This window comes from Hyaena hyaena, unplaced genomic scaffold, assembly GCF_003009895.1.
Source record: "Hyaena hyaena isolate Hyena2069 unplaced genomic scaffold, ASM300989v1 scaffold_67, whole genome shotgun sequence".
Classification (NCBI taxonomy): domain Eukaryota; kingdom Metazoa; phylum Chordata; class Mammalia; order Carnivora; family Hyaenidae; genus Hyaena; species Hyaena hyaena.
In genome coordinates, this window is record NW_024080699.1 from 2,525,743 (window position 1) to 2,544,146 (window position 18,404).

At 50.0% G+C, this 18,404-nt stretch overlaps 1 protein-coding gene across 4 annotated transcripts in view; it reads right to left on the reverse strand.

Annotated features, from left to right (window-relative positions):
• Nucleotides 1-18,404, reverse strand: part of TTC7B (tetratricopeptide repeat domain 7B) — a 257,345-nt gene that overhangs the window by 210,022 nt on the left and 28,919 nt on the right. The window lies entirely within an intron of this gene.

Sequence of the window (18,404 nt, forward strand, 5' to 3'; positions counted from 1 at the left end):
GGGGGGGGGGGGGGAGAGGGAGAGAGAGAATCCCAAGTAGGCTCCGCACAGTCAACACAGAGGGGGCTCAAACTCACAAACTGCGGGATCATGACCTGAGCCCAAACCAAGAGTCGAGGCTTAACCAACTGAGCCACCCAGGCACCCCAACCCATCTACTTTCCTATAAAACTACTTTTTTCCCAGTAACAAACAGATCTCAAGGCTTAAAAAAAATGTAAAGAAAAAGAAAAGGAAGGAAGGAAGGACGAAAAGAAAGAAAAGCAGCTTCTCAAGGAAAGAAAAATGGATCCCTTTTCTTATCTGCTCACTCTGCAAATGAAAACAATCTAGGCTCAGAGAGGGTTCCTGATCTGCCCAAGGTCACAGAGCGGATATCGGCAGAGCCAGCCCTGAGCCCTGCTCCGATGAGCTAACTACCAGAGCAGGTACCCGGTAGTTGGGACAGGGCCCCCACCGGACAGGAAAATTCTGCCAGGGAACAGGCACTGCCAGTGGTTACTTGTCTGTGCTGCGCCTCCGGGATACCTGTAAGGTCATGGTCATTAGCAGATATGCAATTCATAAAGGTCAGGCCTAGATACTGTCACTTCACGACTGGTACATTAATCTACCAACCAATACTCCAGGAAAATCCTCTTTGGGCTTCGACAGTCCTAATTATTAGCGGGGGCTGAGGGGGGTGGGGAGGGAAGTGGAATGTTCGGTCTGTGATAAAAAGGAGACGCGTTGACTAACTCCTGCTAAACCTCCACTATGGGCAGGCATACTAGTACATTCCTTTCCCTCTTAAAGTGATGCGCACGCTGAATGTTTCGAGGTACGAGCACTGCGGCCACCTGCGGGCCAACAGCAAAGGCCAGGCCGTGTCTGCACCTGCAGAAGAGGCACCCCCTGCCTCTGGGGGCTAGACTTCCAGAACCGGCCTGGAGTTCCCCGGGAGGCTCACGGACTTAATGAAGAAGCCTGGCAAGTTCACCCCTCTCCTCCGACCCCTGACCGCGCGTGGAATCTCAGAACGACCCAAAGGTCTGGGCCTGCGCCGAGTCCACTCGCTGCCCGAGGCCGGCCGCGGCAGGCGGCACCTGCACGGAGCCGGGGCGCCGAGGCGCGCCCTGCGCATGCGCGGCCCCGGCAGCCCGGCGAGGACGCGACTCCGGCGCCCCCTGGCGGCGCCGGCCGGCACGGCCTGGAAGCCCCGGCGCGGCTGCTGGCCGTGGTCCCTGTTGGTGTGGCCCGAGACAGAGCTTGAGCAGGTGGCCTCGCTCGAGGCCTTCTGTGGAATTCCGGTTCTGGAACGTGCCCACCCTACCACAGAACTCTACTGCTTAAATAAGAACCCCAAGTGCTGTCTGTGCGGTGTTCAGGGAGATGGAAGTTCTCCAAGAGCTCCTGCAACGTCGGCTCGGCGCCAAGGCAAGGCACCCCTCGCCGAAACCCCCTCCGACCCCAGGGCGTCGGCGCCCTCTGAGTGCGGCTTGGGCAGTCTCTGGAGGTCACCTGGGGATCCCTACACACACGATGCGCAGCCCAGTCTAGGAGCCAAGCGCTTAACAGCAAAGGAGAAAAAAGGGCCAGGGGCTGGAATGGGGGATCCACCCTTCACCCCTCTTAAATAAGGGCCTTACCCACTTCTATCTAACAGGGTTGCTGTGAGGATTAAGGACGCTGAGGGGCAAGGGCTTGAATGGTGTTTGGAAGGACTCATCTTTAATGCTGTCATTATTATTAATAACCTGCTACTAGTATCCCAGAAGCCAGCACACAGTAGGTGCTCACCAAAGCTGAGGCCCTCTCCCTGGCTGGTGAGGCTGCTGCATACCCTGTAGCCCTCTGCCTGGTTCAAGGCTCAGGGCCCTGGCCTGGGAGGCCCCGCCCGGGCCCCACCCCAGCTTCCCGCCCTTCTGCACCAGTCCCAGCATGAGGGAGAGGCTGGGGAGCCCGCTCCGACACCCCCCTTCTCCACAGAACAGTCTGTGCTCTGCTCCCGCCCCCACAGAGCTCGGAGCTTTCCAAATCTGGATGCTTTTTTCATTCCCGAAGCATCAGGAACATTTGGGGGAAGAAAATGAACACCAGACACGGTTTGGAAATGATGGAAGCCAAGAGAAGGGCGGTGGCGGAGTGAGCACTGGCTGAGGAGTCAGGAGTCCTGGTTTTAAAGTATTCAACAGGAGTAGGAGCCAAATGATCTTTTAAACCTGGGCAGCTTCGTCGGGGTCTAGGCCCCAAGTTGATCCTAGTAGGAAGGACCCAAATCCTAAGGGTGGAAAATAGAGCAGCTAGCACACAACGCAGGGGGAGAAAACTGCACAAAGGGCGTCCAAGAAGGGTGTCCAAGAGTCACCGGCTTTCAAAGAAAGGAGCCGAGAGGGGTGTCCGGGGGCCCTCCCACCAGAAGCCGGTGCACAGCCTGGGGTGAGCCAACCTGAAGCTGAATGTGGCAGAAGAGGAGTTAGAGACACAATCAGTTTCAATCAGGCCCAAACCAAAATCTATTTTTATCGAGAATGGAGAAGATTTCAGAATACACTGGAAACACTGCACTTTCGGTTAAGCAACGTGCGTGTGACTCGGCTAGAGTTCATCCTCAGCGGTGCACCCCGGCGTTGCTAGGGGAGCACGTGCAGAGAACCACCCCATCGCAGGTGGCTCTGCGTGGCAAGCACTGTCCCTGGTGAGAATGTGGGGACACAAAACGAGCAGTTTGGACATGACATGGCCTCAGAGGCCACCCCGGGGCAGGCACTCACATATTTGCTGGCTTAATGAATTAATTAAGTATACAGGCTAGTTTGAGAAAGGTAAGTGATAGATATGAAGTAATTAAACAAAACCTGAATGCCAAATTGGATGGAACTGACTATTAGCAGAGGTGGAAGAGGGAGGAAAGACCGAAGTGGACGAGAGAGCTGGAGAGAGAGTTACCGAGGTGTCACCATGGTGGGCTCCTCACAGAGAAAAGGAGGAGACCCCGATTGGAGGGAGAAGACAAGCAGGGGTGGGGAATGGGCCTGGCAGGGGTGAGGGCAGGTGGGCGAGCAGGCCGGCAAGTAACCTGGAGCAGAACGTGGGTGGGACACAGCAGGATGTGGGGCTCCCCTGGCAAGACCGGGACAGAGCCTCCAGGATCAGAAAAGCTGCTCGGCAGTGCCTGGACCTGCTTTGATCAGGAGAAGCACTCATCAAGAACCTGACCTTCAGCAGTATGGGAAAAGATGACTCGGGGTAGGGGTGAGGGGTAGGGGGCTCCGCTCTTGATGACCTCAGTGTGGAATTTTCCACAGTGCTTTAAGCCTCAGACTGACTTGTCCGGACACTCAGGCCACTGGCTACTCACTGCTTTCACCACCCTTTAACTTCAACCTACTTAAGAATAGAAATCTGTCACAAATGTACACATGCTGTGTTTTAGGCCCTGTAACCCCCAGGGGAAAGCTCTATGTCATCTGCCTCCTGCCTCCCCTCCTCCCGGAGACCCTGTGCGTGCTCTGCCGGAAGGGAGGGCTTCCCTGGTACATCCCGGGGCCTCAGGGCCCCAGCCTCAGACTCTGCCTTTCCTCACTGTCTTGTGTTCCTCTGAATGAGCCTCAGCCACTGCTGGGTTGTGACCAAATTCTACACACGATCAACTCCTAAATCCTGACCGACAACGCCATAGCCTAAAGACCCCTGTGCTGAGCAGAGGCTCCAGAATTAGACCGGTTCCCTGAACAGCACCCCCTTGCGGTCACAGAGGTATCACCATGTTCTCCTCCAACCCCGTATCTCTCCCTGTCTCGAGGGAAGCTGGCTTCTCCTCCTGTAATCCTTAACCTGGCTCAGCATCATCCCCCGCCCAGTGAGTGAAGCTAAAAACCTCAGTCATCTTGATTCCTCCCTCAACCACCTTCCCACCGCAGCTGCCCGCCCAACCAACACACGCGTCTCCGGGGCCTGCTGGAATCCAGGGTATTGCGGTGTCTGTCAGGATCCAGTAGCACAAAAGAACCACTCTAGTTCTTACAGATAGAGGTTTAAGGGCAATGAAACAGATGGAAAGGCAAACAGGATGCTATAGTATCCCAGAATTCTGAAACATCAGGAGGCCACTGACATCCCGAGGGCCAGAAAGGACAGAGGGAGGAGATGGAGTGCCGACAGCCCAGAAGCTGGGGCTGCTGGGTAGCAGACGGAACCCAGCAGAACCTCCCTTCTGGGAGCTGAGACCTCAGGGGGAGTCTGTCAGACCCCCCAGCTAGGGCGAGAGAAGAGATGCAACTGCTGCCAAATGTACTGCTGGAGTCAGAGAGGGAGAGAGGGGGAGAGAGAGATACCCTGGCTTCTCTCCCCTCTAGCTCCCCAATTTCCTGCCAATGCTTCCTGTTGGCCAAACCCAGGCAGAAACCAACTGACTAGGGCCTCTTGAAAACAGCTGGCAGAAGTGAGGCGCCCCGTAGAACAAGAGGAAAAGGGCCCACAGCCAGTGCACCTCCCTGACCGGACTCCTTCCCTACAATCTTCAATTCCTTCTAATCCATTCTCCCTTCCATGCCAGAGGGATCGTTCTAACTTATAAACTTAAGTTGCTGCGGTTGGCAGTTTCCTGGCAGGGAGAAAGGGGACTCCTCCACCGGGCTGATTTTGCCAACCAACTACAAATACAGGAAGTGCTGTTACCTTGACTGCACCATGGACCCAGCGAGCGGACAGTAGAACATAGGAGCTGCCGCTCAAGGTACTACTCTAGAAGAAGGCAGAGACTCATCCTCAAAGTCATCTGCTCTGAAACAGGTAACTAACTAGGTAAATATCGTTCCTTTCTGACCAGGGTCGTTTGCCATGATCAAGAGGCTCAAGGGCTCCAATGAAAAAATGCCACGTCAAAGGAAGTGGAGAACAAGTAAAGGCTAATTAAAATCTATTAAAACAGGGCGCCTGGGTGGCTCAGTCCCTTAAACCTCTGGCTTGGGCTCAGGTCATGATCTCAGTTTGTGAGCTTGAGCCCCGCTTTGGGTGAGCACGGGCGCTGCTTCAGGTGAGCTCCACTCCTCTCTCGCTCCCTCTCTCTCCCTCCCTCTGCCTCTCACTCACTTGTACCCTCTCTCTCTCTCAAAAATAAATAAATAAATAAATAAATAAAATAAAATCATAAAAAATAAATTTTAAACAGATTTTTAAAAATCTATTAAAACAATAGAATAGTAAGTGATGAGGTTGAGAAATCAAAATATTTCATAGGAAGAAAAGCCCAAGCTCAGATGGTTTACTGGTGAATTCTACCAAAGGCTTAAAAAAGTAACACAATTCTTCACAAACTCTTGGAAAGAGCAAAAAAGGAGGAACACTTCAAAACTTATTCTATAACACAAGTGTTACCTTGATACCAAAACCAGACAAGGATATCACCAAAAAACTATACTAATATCCATTCTGAGTATAGGTGAAAGTCCTGTACAAGATATTAGTGCACCAAACCCAGCAACATATAAAAAAAAGTAAGTACCCTGAGTTAGTCGCATTTATCCCAGGAATGCATGGATGATTTAACATATGAAAATCAATCTATGTAATACACCACATTAGATGAATAAAGCACAAAAATCTACGTGATTATCTCATTAGAAAAAGCATTTGACAAAATCTAACATTCTTTCACAATAAAAAACACTCAACAAACAGAAATAAAGGAAAATTTCTTCAATATCTGATAAAGGCCATCTATGATACTCAACGATGAAAGACTGAAAGCTTTTCCCCTATCTTAGAAGATCTCTGCTCTGGCCGTTTCTATTAACCATTATAATAGAGGTTTTTAGCCAATGCAATTAGGCAACAACAACAAAAGGCATCAGCATGGAAAGAAGTGAGTAAAAGTATCCTGTTTACAGGTGACGTGACCTTGTATAGAGAAAATCCCATAGAATCCTTACACACACAAAAAGTTATTAGAGCTAAAATATCAGTTCAGCAAGGTTACTGGGTAAGAGATCAATATATGAAATTCACTTGTATTTTCTATACACTAGAAGTGAGCAATCTGAAAATGGAATTAAGAAAACTGTTCCATTTTTGATAGCATCAAAAAGAATAAACTACTTAGGAATAAATTTAAGAAAAGGAATATAAGACACACTGAAAATTACAGAACACTTTTGCAGTCAAATGCTCTACCACTGAGCTATACCCACTACAGAACACTTTTGAAAGAAATTAAAGAAGACATTCTAGGGGCGCCTGGGTGGCTCAGTCGGTTAGGCGTCCGACTTCGGCTCAGGTCATGATCTCACGGTTTGTGGGTTTGAGCCCCACGTCGGACTCTGTGCTGACAGCTAGCTCAGAACCTGGAGCCTGTTTCAGGTTCTGTGTCACCCTCTCTCTCTTACCCTCCCCTGCTCTTGCTGTCTCTCTCTCAGAAATAAATAAAACATTAAAAAAATTGTTTGAATTAAAAAAATTTAAAAAAAGAAGACATTCTATGTTCATGGACTGGAAGACAATATTAATAAGATGGCAATACTCGCCAAATTGATCTATAGATTCAATAGAATCCTCAAATTCCTGGCAGGTTTTTTTTCCCCAGTAATTGACCACTTGATCGTAAATTTATATGGAAATGTAAGGGACCCAGAAAAGCCAAAATAATCTTCAAACAGAACAAAGTTGGAAGACTCACACTTCCCCATCTCAAAACAATACAAAGCTACAGTAATAAAGACAGTGTGGTATTGGCATAAGACAGAAATATAGACAAATGGTGGACTAGAATCAAGAATATAGAAATAAACCCTTACATTCATGTTCAACTGATTTCCACAAAGACCTCAAGACTACTCAATGAAAGATAGTCTTCTCAACTAATGCTGAAGTAATAGCTGTGTATCCACACACCACAGAATGAAGTTCTCATACCGTATATAAAAATTAATTCAAAGTAGATTATAGATCTAAATCTAAGAGTTAAAACTGTAAAACAGCTCTTAAAAGAAAACATAGGTATACATCTTTGTGACCTCAATTAAGCAGTGATTTCTGAACTACAACACCAAAAGCATAAAAGCACCCCCCAAAAAATTAGAAAAAACACTGAAATTAATCAAAATTTAAAAAAAATTTTAGGGGCGCCTGGGACTGGTTAAGCATCTGACTTGGGCTCAGGTCATGATCTCATGGTTCGTGGGTTCAAGCCCCACATCGGACTCTGTGCTGACAGCTAGTTCAGAGCCTGGAGCCTGTTTCAGATTCTGTATCTCCCTCTCTCTCTGACTCTCCCCTGCTCAAGCGGTCTCTCTCTCTCTCTCAGAAATAAATAAAACATTTAAAAAAATTTTTTTAATGTTTATTTTTGAGAGCGGGGTGGAGGGGCAGAGAGAGAGGGAGACACAGAATCTGGAGCAAACTCCAGGCTCTGAGTTGTCAGCACAGAGCCTGACATGGGGCTCGAACCCATGAACCACGAGATCATGACCTGAGCCAAAGTTGGACGCTTAACCGACTGAGCCACCCAGGCGCCCCAAACTGAATCAAAATTAGAACCACTTATGTTTTGGGGGGCGCCTGCATGAGATACCACTTCATACCCACTAGGATGGCTATAATCAAAAGGACAGATTATAGAGTCGGCTTCACAGCTTGCCAGCTAAACAGGAACCTTTAGAGTGGTACAGCCACTTCGGAAAATAGTTGCAGTTCCCTGAAATGTGAAACCCAGAGTAGTGACGTGACCCAGTCATTCCTCTCCCAAGTGTATACCCAAAAGAAATGAAAATATACATGCCCCCCAAATTTTATACACAAATGTTCACAGCAGCATTATTGATGATAGCCCCAAAGTGGAAACAACCTCTTGTCCAACAACTGATGGATGGATTAATAAAATGTGCAAAATGTGGTACATCCATAAAATGTGATATTATTTGGCCAAAAAAGGAATGAAGCATAGATTCATGCTACAACATGAATGAATCCTGACACATGCTAAGAAGCCAGACACAAAACATCACGTATTACGTGACCCTGTTTATATAAAATGCCTAGAACAGGCAAATCTGATGAAGACACAAAATGGTTGACCTTGTCTGGGGTGGGGGGGTATGGGAGGGATGGTAATGAGGTCATGGGAAGTGACCATTGATGAAGAAGGGGGTGATGAGAATGTTCTAAATTGACCGTGGTGATGAATGCACAACTCTGAGTATTTTACGGTATCTGAATTATATCTCAATAAATGTTTTTTTAAAAAGCTATAGACCATATTTGTAATATGAAAAACTGAAACAATACAGATGTTCCATAGGCAAGTGGTTCAAAAATACCCATAAGGCACACTACTGTGCCATCATTAAAGACTTTTTTCAAAACTATTTAATGACATGGAAAAATAATTGTACATATACATGCATACATACGGTGAAAAGGTAGACTATCAAATAGTATATATGGCATAATCCTAATTGTATTTAAAATATTATAGGGAGGCCTGGGTGGTCCAGTTGAGCATCTGATTCTTGATTTTGGCTTGGGTCATGATCCCAGGGTCATGGGATTGAGCCCCACGTCAAGTGGGATTCTCTCTGTCTTTCCCTCTGCCCCTGTCCCCTGCTTTTGGGCTTGCTCTCTAAATAAATAAATAAATAAATAAATAAATAAATAAATAAATAAGAATATTATATAAATATATATCTTTATATATTTTATATCTTAAAGAAATATATAGATATAAATATAGATACCTAAATAGATATAAAGATATAAATCTATATAAATCTACCTATACTTAACAGTGGTTAACTAGCTCAAGTGGTAGTATGGTGACTGATTTGACTTTCTGCTTAATATTTTTCTTTGTTTTCCAACAGCCTCCATTCAACACAGAACCAAAGAATCAAAGTTCACTTTTAGACCAAAGGGATTCTATTCAGTGTTAGCCAGAAGGTGAGGCACCAGGGCCCCCACCCTGTGGACAGGAAAGCACAAAGGTACAGCCCTCTGCAGAACAGTCTGGAAATACTTCTCTTTTGACCCAGAAACTCCACTTCTGGAAATCTCTCCTAGGGAAATCATTAAGGACAAGCATGAAGACCAGGCTGAGAGGGTGTTCGTCACGGCTTTACGTGTAACAGTAAAAAGCTGAAAACAACCTACATGTCCAAAAATAGAGGCTTTTTAGTTAAATATATTATAGCTTATCCATATAATGAAATGCTGTACAGCTGCTCAGAGTGTTTATGATCTGTACTGAGGTGGGAAAAGCAGGTCACAAAGCAGTATATGTGGTATAAACTCATTTTTATAAAAAAAAAATCACACATGATAATTATAGAGATCTAAAAGTAAAGGCACTAAAACGTTAGCAGAGGTTGGCTCTGGGTAGACCAGGTGATAGATATTTTTATGTTCTTTTGACTGGTGTGTATTTCCGATTTTTATATAACGCATGTATGTTGTCTATAATGAGAAGAACAGTAAAATAAAATGATAAGGGGAAGGGGCAGGCGGTCAACCACAGTGACAGCCAGAAGTCCCTCTGGGTCCCCGAGGAAAGGAGCACGATAGACGGGACCTTGGGGAGGTGGGGACCGTGGGGAGGGTGACACCATCCCAGCCACCAGTCGCCCCCGCCGCAGGTGTACGTCAGACTACACAAATCCCCTTCTGTGGGCCTTGGATTTATAGATTTCAAAGCATTTTTCCATTTTGTCTTGTTCAGCCTTCTCAGGCCTCCCACCTGAGTATTATTATCCCCATTTTGCAGATAAAACAAGTAGGACTTAGACACTTAGATCGAATGGCTTAAGAATCGCAGAACAGAATGAGGGGTTTGCAGGCTATCGGACACCAGACCCTTGTCAATGACACGCCCGCTCTACATGAGTTTATGTCCAGCTGAAAAGAGCTCAATAAAGCTCAATAAAGCAGATACAGGAGGGATTCTGGAGTCCACCGGCCTTGATGTGAATCCCACCTCACGTCCGAAATTCAGCCTCTCAGTGGCTCACAGGGAAGGATGACCCCTGAGCACAGGACGGCTGCCGGGATGAGATGCAGTCACACAGGTAAATCGGAAGCATCACGCCTGCCTCTGGGCAGAGCTCGATAAACACTAATCCGCCGGGAACCCCCACCTCTCAGGGCACCCGAGCCCCGAGGTAGCTCCTGCTAGTAGACGGACTTCCAGATATGGGCCTAACGTTGCACCCTATGCAGTTTCCACAGCCCGGCTCTGGCCCCATCACCGAGGATGGAACAGAGAAGTCTTTCTTCCCCGGAGGGTTCTCCACCCCTAGAGAATGTTCTTCCCCAGAAAGCCCCATTCCTTCAGCACTTACCCACCTGATATGGTCTGGCTGCAAGGCCCCTCATGTCCTGCGAGGCCTGCCTCCAGGGAGAGAAGGGCGTTCAGGGCCCCAGGCCTCTTTGACAAGAGGGTTCCCGTTAGAAGAACCACATTACGGAGTCTATTGTGGACCCTCCCTCTGATTCTCCCAGTGGGAACACCCCTCCTCCTCACCGCCTGCATGCAAGGCCTAAGCCAGTGCCCGGGCATGATTCTGGCCACTGTAACTATATCAGAGATGGAAGTGTCATCCACCAGGGCCAAGGAGACACAGTGAGAATGTGGCCGAGGTTTCTGAGACTTACACCTACAACAATTAAGAATCTGGAGCTGCTCCAGCTGCCTAGAGCCTGGAATGGGAACTAACACAGAGGACGGTAAGCCGAGAAATGGAGCAAAAGAACCCATCTCTGAGCCCTGAACCCAGCAGCCACCTGACCTCAGACTGGGTTGGGTTTTCTTTCGCCGACCATGGGAGAGTGGTCTTTCAGAGGACAGATCTTAGCAGAACTTCAAAATGAGCCTCCAGCTTGGCTCGGGGCCTCAACTCTCCTTACACTGCCTCCCCCTCTGCGAGTCCTGTGTCCCCAGGGCAGGGGCTTTGGCCCCACTGCTGAAAGCCTTGCGGGGTGGAGTTTGAGTTGCTGACCTGGATTCACACTGCAGCCTCCATCCTCTCTGTGAACAAAACACTTTCGTTTACTGCTGGGGAGGGGTAGAGCGGAGGACAGGGACCCTCTGCCACGCCCATGTCCCCAGGGGCCGTCACACCTCTCCAGTGACACTCTGTCCCAACAAGCACACAAGCGGCCTCATCTGCCACCCCAGGGCAGCTTCTGCCTCTCTATTATGCCTCTCTCAACACACAGGCCTGGGCACCGCGCCTGTGCCTGTAGCTGAGCAAAGGGGCCGACGGGCTCAGAAGACTTCAGCCCCTGCCTGGAGAGGCCAGGGGTCCCCCATGTGAGTGTGAATGCAGACGCCTTCAGCACTGGTGAAGCATGGCCAGCCTGTGGCCAGCCCACCGCATCCGGGCTGCCCCTGAGACCAGCAGACTAACATCTTCCAAGGATGGATGGAGCCCGTATCACCCTAAAAGCTGAAAGCCCCCGATAAACATGTTTCCACTCTCCTGGGGTCAGCTGGGCTGCCCCTGGGAGCCAATATTCCAGAATGGGAAAATAAGCTTTGAGGCAGAAAAGTAAACCACCATGTAGAAAAGTTATGCCTCAAGTCACCTTGTTGAGGGTCTGGCCTCGCCTTGACATACAGTGCTGTTAGAATCAGCCTCTAGGGAGAAAGAGCCGGAACGGAAATGCCTTCCTTCTCTTCCTTTTACGTTCCCTATAGGCAGCCCCTGCTTAACGTGGCAGCCTTTTGGGTGTGGGACGGTCCTCAAGCCATAACCACCCACCATCTGAAGAATTTCCAACTCAACTTGTTCCAAGCCTTTTACCATGCCACCCAGATGCCCAGGACAAGTGTGGAGAAGACACACGAGCAACACCTGATAAAAACCCCCTATAGTGGACTGAGTCCCTTATGCCGACTTATCCAAATTTTGCTCCGGGAGGAGGCCCACGGGAGATGCGGGCAATCCCCAGGTGCCTCACCCGAAAACATTTGTAGAGAATGTGTAAGTCTCCCGGCCGAACCACTGCTTATGCTAAGCTGAAGTCTGTGGGTGTGTGAAGACACCGAGTTTCAGGCTGGGGAAGACAAGGCTGGGATCCAAACCTCTCGGAGATGGGTTCTCTATTTACAGACGAGGGCTTATCAGTTGCAGGGCACAGACGGCGCTTCTGGAAAGCCTACCGCGAGGGCTCCCTGGCCCCTTCATGCTGCCCCCTACAGAAGGCAGGTGTCTTCATTCCTTCCCTGATGCCGACCCCTGAGATGGAGACAATGGGCAGTCCAAAAAGAAGCTCAGGGCCAGCATTACTGGAGGCAGGCAAAGAGAAGGTAACGTTTTCCAAGGGGAGGTCATTATATGACTCGCGGGCTATTCTTCATCACACCTGCTCTTCTGGGAGGAACAAGAGGTCCATGGGCTCTGCAGATTCTGGAGAAGGGGAGGTCTTCAGCGATCAGCCTCTGGCCTCTGGCCTCTGGCCAGGAAGGGGAGTCCAGTTGGAAGAGACAAGCCCTCCCCTTCCAGGAGCTGAACTGAGGGATGGTTTCTCCTCCTCAGCGATCTCTCCTCTCATCAGCCAGTGAATTTAGCACGTTCCTTATGAAGGCAGCTGTCAGAGGACTCTGTGAATTGTTCTGCCTCTTACGGGAGCACTACTTGAATCCACTGATCCATTCTATATGAATGGCCCTTTGTGATAAAACCATTCATGTGGGCCTGAGTCCAAAGACCTCTAACCTTCTGGGTCAGCCTTGGGCAAGACTGGGGAGGAGCAGACAGTGGTCTTGGGCCCCACCCTCAAGCAATCCCCTTAGGGTAAGCTCTCCACCTGCCCCTGGGTACTGCCCTCCTCCAACATCATCAGTACCTTTCCTCCCTCTGTGGCACTCCAGGCCTCAGACCTTCGCTTGATCTGCCCCTAAAGATTTCCCTCTAAGGGGCACCAGGGTGGCTCAGTCGGTTAAGCACCTGACTTCGGCTTAGGTCATGATCTCACAGGTCATGATCTCACAGTTTGAGGGTTCGAGCCCCACGTCGGGCTCTGTGCTAACAGCTAGCTCAGAGGCTGTTTTCAGATTCTGTGTCTCCCTCTCTCTCTCTGACCCTCCCCTGCTCTCTCTCTGTCTCTCTCTCAAAATAAATAAACAAATAAACATTAAAAAAAATTTAATGTTAAAAAAAAAGATTTCTCTCTAAACATACCATTCCCAGGTCCCACTCCTGGGCCCAAATCCTGTGCCAGACAAGGCAGATATACGAAGGCACCTCTTCCCTCTCTCCAAAACTGGATGTTACCTGGGGCTTCTGGAGAAGTCTATCCATCTGGGGTCACACCCAAGAACAAAAATAGCTAAACTTTGTTGCTCTGCCAAGCGTTGTTCTAAGAGCTTTACAAATATTCACTCTTTCTCTATAATAACCCTACAGTGTAGACACTATTATTATCTCTATTTTAGAGATGAAAAAGCTAGAGCCCCAGTGACGTGAAAGTAACTTGCCCAAGATCTTATAGCTAATAAGTGACAAAGCTAGAGATCGGAGCTGAGCAGTCTGGCTTCGATGCCACAGAGGAGCAATTTCAAACCCAGGAGCAAAGGAGGAAGAGAGAAAACGGCTTCAGAGAGCCCCCCCACATCGCGCCACCTCTACCTAAGCACAGAGGCCGTGGAGCCTGACGGGCAGGTTTCCTGCCTCATCCCAGCCCTCCCTCCAGTTTCCTGGGGGTCATCAGGCAAGTCCCTGGGCCCTTCTGGCCCATTCTCCACCATGGGAAAACAACATTTGTATGAGGTCCTGTGTGCCCTTTGCAATCAGTCCTTCTCTGCTACATACCATGCAATCTAGAAAGGAAGTGCGATCCCACGCCGCTGTTTCCGAGTCCATAATACCTCTCCTCTTGGGCACCAGAGCCAGTCTTGCAAGTCCCCTTTCATTCACCTGAGTGCAGGCTACTTCTTTCCGCTGCTCCGGCTAGGTGAGAGACCACACTCTACTGCACATGTCTGATCAGAGGCTGACATGTGCCCCTGGTCTTCTTTCTCCCAGGTACCTGGTGGCGGCAGTCCTACAGCAACGTCTCACCAAGGGACTGTCAGCAGAAGTGACATGTGCTACTTGTGCCCACCCCAGACATCTCTCTCTCTTCCCCTTCCCACGAGCCGCAACACACCAGCAAGCCAGCTTCGGTCACAAAGAGGAGGATGACACCCGCATGGACGGGGGGAAACGGTAACCTCAGAGCACACAGCTGCCCCACCGGCTGTGACCAGTTGGAATGTCACAGGACTTCACTCAGACTGGAGCCAGTGCATGCTCAGTCCCTGTAGGACGACAGGGCACAGGCCAAGGCTGTCGATAAAGGTCACGTCCAGGAAGGCAAGCCCCTGCCAGCTTCCACCATCCTATCTGCACAAAGTCACCCCATGTCCAGCAGATCTAAGTCCTAAAATAGACAGTGGCCACGTGTCCACTGTTCCCAAGCCTTCCCATTTGGGAAAGAAACATCTGTGGCCACTTGGTGTCCTGGAGATTTCTTTTGAAACCTCAACCTATATCCCAGACAAAGATGTCTACTCGCTGGATTAAACCCGTGCTATCAGAAGCTAAAGAGTTTCTCAACTCCCTCTATTCCCACCCTCTCTTGTCGGCTTAGGTTTAAGAGACTGAAAGAAGGAGTTAAGGGGATGAGGAGAAGGTGAGATCCACTTGGGAACTCCCTGATCCTGGACATGAACTAAAATGTACAATCTTTTGGAAAGAGATCCATGTTAGGCTCTGTCACGGTGTGACGTCAGCATACTCTCCTGGGTGCTTCCCATGATTGGCAGGGAATGACCCTGAATCACTCAAATATGCCCAATGTGTTACCTACAAAGAAAACGCATCTCACTGTGGCAGGCTATGAGACAAGGCACCAGGAATCATCCGAGTTACATGACGGGCATCTCAGGAAAAATCCAAGCAAGGGAACTTGTATAAATTTCACTCGGTAACTGAGCACCCATTATGCGCCAAATACTGTGTGAAGTTCTGAGGGTGGCAAACAAACAAAGAGCTCTTCCTTCAGGGGAACTCACAGAGTGTCTGGAAATGGGGCGGCTAACACTAGTGTGATTTTCAGGTAGTCTACTAATCTACTGCGCACAGACAGCATCGAACATGATTAACTCTGAACGGGTGAGTCCCAGGGGGTGTCAGAGAAGACAGGACGTGTGGGCTTGAGGCACAGAATCTACAGGTAAAAATCTGGGCAAGGAGAAGGATTTAAGGTGGAGGAACATGGAAGGTGAGTCTGCGAAGAGGGGTGTCTATACAAATCATGGGTTTCTCCAGTGATCGGAATGTCTTCTACATGAGGAGACCCAACCACCCTACGGGGTAGGCTCTGTTATTCTTTCCATTTCACAGAGGAGAAAACTGAGGCACAGGGAGGTTACCTGGCCTCCCTGAGAAGGTCACCCGGCCCAAGAATGTTCTGATCCACGTGCCAGCAGAGCAGCATGGTTAAGAACGTGAGCTCTGGAGTTGCACACACTTCAGACTGAGTCCCCATTCTGCCGCTCAGTAGGAAAGTGTGGGCTCCAGCACCTGTCTCTGCGCTGAAGTCTTGGCTCAGCCACTCCCTGGGCAGCTTACCTAACCTCCCTGTGCCTCAGCTTTCTCATCTGTAAAATGGAAAGAATAACAGAGCCTACCTCGTAAGGTGGTTGTGAAGATGGGCTGCAATACCCAAATGAAGGGCACGGAGCTTGGCACAAGTACCCATCGCTAATATTCCAGTTACCTCACCCAGTCTCACTTCCTTTATCTGTAAATTAGAGGTTTGCAGGAATGAAGAGACAGTAGAGCCCTAACTGATAACTGAATGATGTTGGCTTCTGATTCCCAATAAGCCAAGGCCAACATTAGCTGGTCAGGGGAAGAGCTCCCAGCCATGGCTGAGAAGTTCATGTAGAAGTTCACAGACATTTCCAGGCTCTGGCTGGAAGCCCAGGTCATGTCAGGCCTCTGGAAGCCATGGGCCAATTTAGGTGACCCATGAAAGGCCAATTCGTCCACCTCCAGTGGCACGCAGGGGCACAGAGGGAGGTGGGGCCCGTCCCAGGGGCTGCTGTGCCCAGCTCCAGCCAGGGCCTGCCCGGCGGCCATGAGGGGATGGCTCTTCCTTTCTTCCCAAAGGAGCCAGAATTAACTGGATGGTCCCAACCTGGAAATGTCAGCAGCTAATTCAAAAGCACTGGAAACATGGAACTGACCACACCAACCCCGTCTCAGGTGCCTGCAGACTAGCAGGTCGCACGGACAGGGAAGTGCTCTGTACACTTAGCCTTCATTGAACATCTGTCCACAATCTCTCCTGAAAACTTCTCAAGGACCTTGATTTCAGAAAGAAGAATCAAAGAGTACTGCTACACAGAGTTGAGACCAAGAGCCCCCTGAACTCCTCAGAGAACTGGCCTGTCTCTGGGCACCTGCATGAAATAAAGGGGCAACTTCTCTGTCACTGGTAGTCACTGCTTGTGGTCCCCCCATCAAACACTTAGCTTGTAAGCTAATATTTGTATCGTGTTATGTTCCGGGCATTGTTTTAAGCATTTCCTATATACTATCTCATGTAATCCTCATGACAACCCAAGGAGAGCTTGATAGATGGGGATACTGAGGTACGGAGCCATTAAGAATTTGCACAAGGGCACAGAGCCAGTACGTGATGGAGGTGGGCGATGAGCCCAGGCAGATAGCTAAGTGCTGGTGCCCAACACTGCCTCACGCCTGGCCCGGCGCAGGCTCTCGGCGCTGGGGCCTCTGCTGGCAAAAGTGACCCTTCCCTCTCCTGTACACGTGTGATGCTGAACTTGCCCACGGAAGTCAGAAGCCAGCCAGGGCCAGGTGTCCCATGAGCCAGGCAAGGTGTCTCAAGAGCCAAGTGCCTCAGGGCGTCTGGCTGACTCTGTCGGTGAAGCAGCTGACTTTGGCTCAGGTCATTATCTCACAGTTCGTGAGTTCAAGCCCCGCACAGCTGTCTGTGCTGACAGCTCAGAGCCTGGAGCCTGCTTCGGTTTTTGTGCCTCCCTCGCTCTCTGCCCCTCCCCCGCTCATGCTCGCGCACTCTCTCTCTCTCTCTCTCACAAAAATAAACATTAAAAAAAAAATTAAAACGAGAGCCAAGTGCCTCAGCACCATGGCCTGGGGCCCACTGCTCACCACACGTCACCCAGGGCAACTCAGGGCCCAAGTCTCCTGTCCTCCCTGCCCACCGGCACAGAGACCATGCTGGCAGTGCCACCTGCGGGCAGCCTGCCCCACCCGTCTGTCTGAGGGCCACTGCGAGGACCTGAGCTGTAGCCGCGAAGCAGGCGCCAGAGCCGTCACCTAGCCCCCACTAGCAAACAGCCCCGGCTAAAGCCACCAGGCCCCAGTGGGGGGGCTGCAAACTGCCAGATGAAGTTCAGCTCTCGCCGGAGAACATCGTTCCTGCCCCGAATCACACACAGACTCCCACAGGCCTCGGCCACGTGAGGCGACGTGAGGGACGGAGTGGGCGCCACGAAGGGGGCAGCTGTGTGGCACTGACGCCAGCACAGCCCGTGGCTCAGACAGACGCTCTCAGGACCCCCTCAAACAGCCTCAAAGGACTGTGCCCACCAACCCACCAGAATGCCCTGCAAGGCAGACAGCCTCTTTCCCGGCCCACAGGGGTGTGCAGGAGAGTAATTAGATGAACCCGGCAGCCCTCGAGGCTCCCCAGGGGCCTGGGTGACTATGTCACACACACACACACACACCCCCACAAAGCTCGGGAGTGTGCCTCGGGCGGGGGCTTTGTTCAACATTGCATAGGACAACCCACACACATGACCGGCTCGCGGTCGTTCTGGTTGGGCCTTGTTCTGGTGGCCCCTGTGCAGCCACGGTGCTTCACATGCATGGTTTGGACAGTAGGTGGCAGGAGGGAGAGGAGCAGCTTCAAATGGTCCCTTTCCTACCATGGACTTTCGAATTCAAATTGTCCCTCCTCCTCCAGGAAGCCTTCCTGGGCCCACTGTGTGACCTCTGTTGTCTCTAAGAAGCTGTTAGCCGTGCCCAACTTTTACCATTCACTGCCTTGTTTGGGGCTGATATTTTAAAATATTGTTTAATAAGCATTTAATAGGCCAGGTACTGTGGTCAGTGCTTTACATACATTATTTGACTGAATCCTTAGAATAAATCTGTGAAGAGAATGTGATTATACCCATTTCACAGATGAGAAAGTAGCAGCTTGGAAAGGTCAAATAACGTATGCGTCCTGCCTCTGGCATTGTTCTCTCCCTGAGGCTGTATTCTTGCACATTTGGTTGCAAACTCCTTCCTGGCAACCGGGTTGATTTACCCTGGCTTCCACCCCTGCAGCCCCCAGGCACACAGCTGAACACTGGCCGGCTGACTGGGCCAGAGACCTCCAGATTCAGGGAC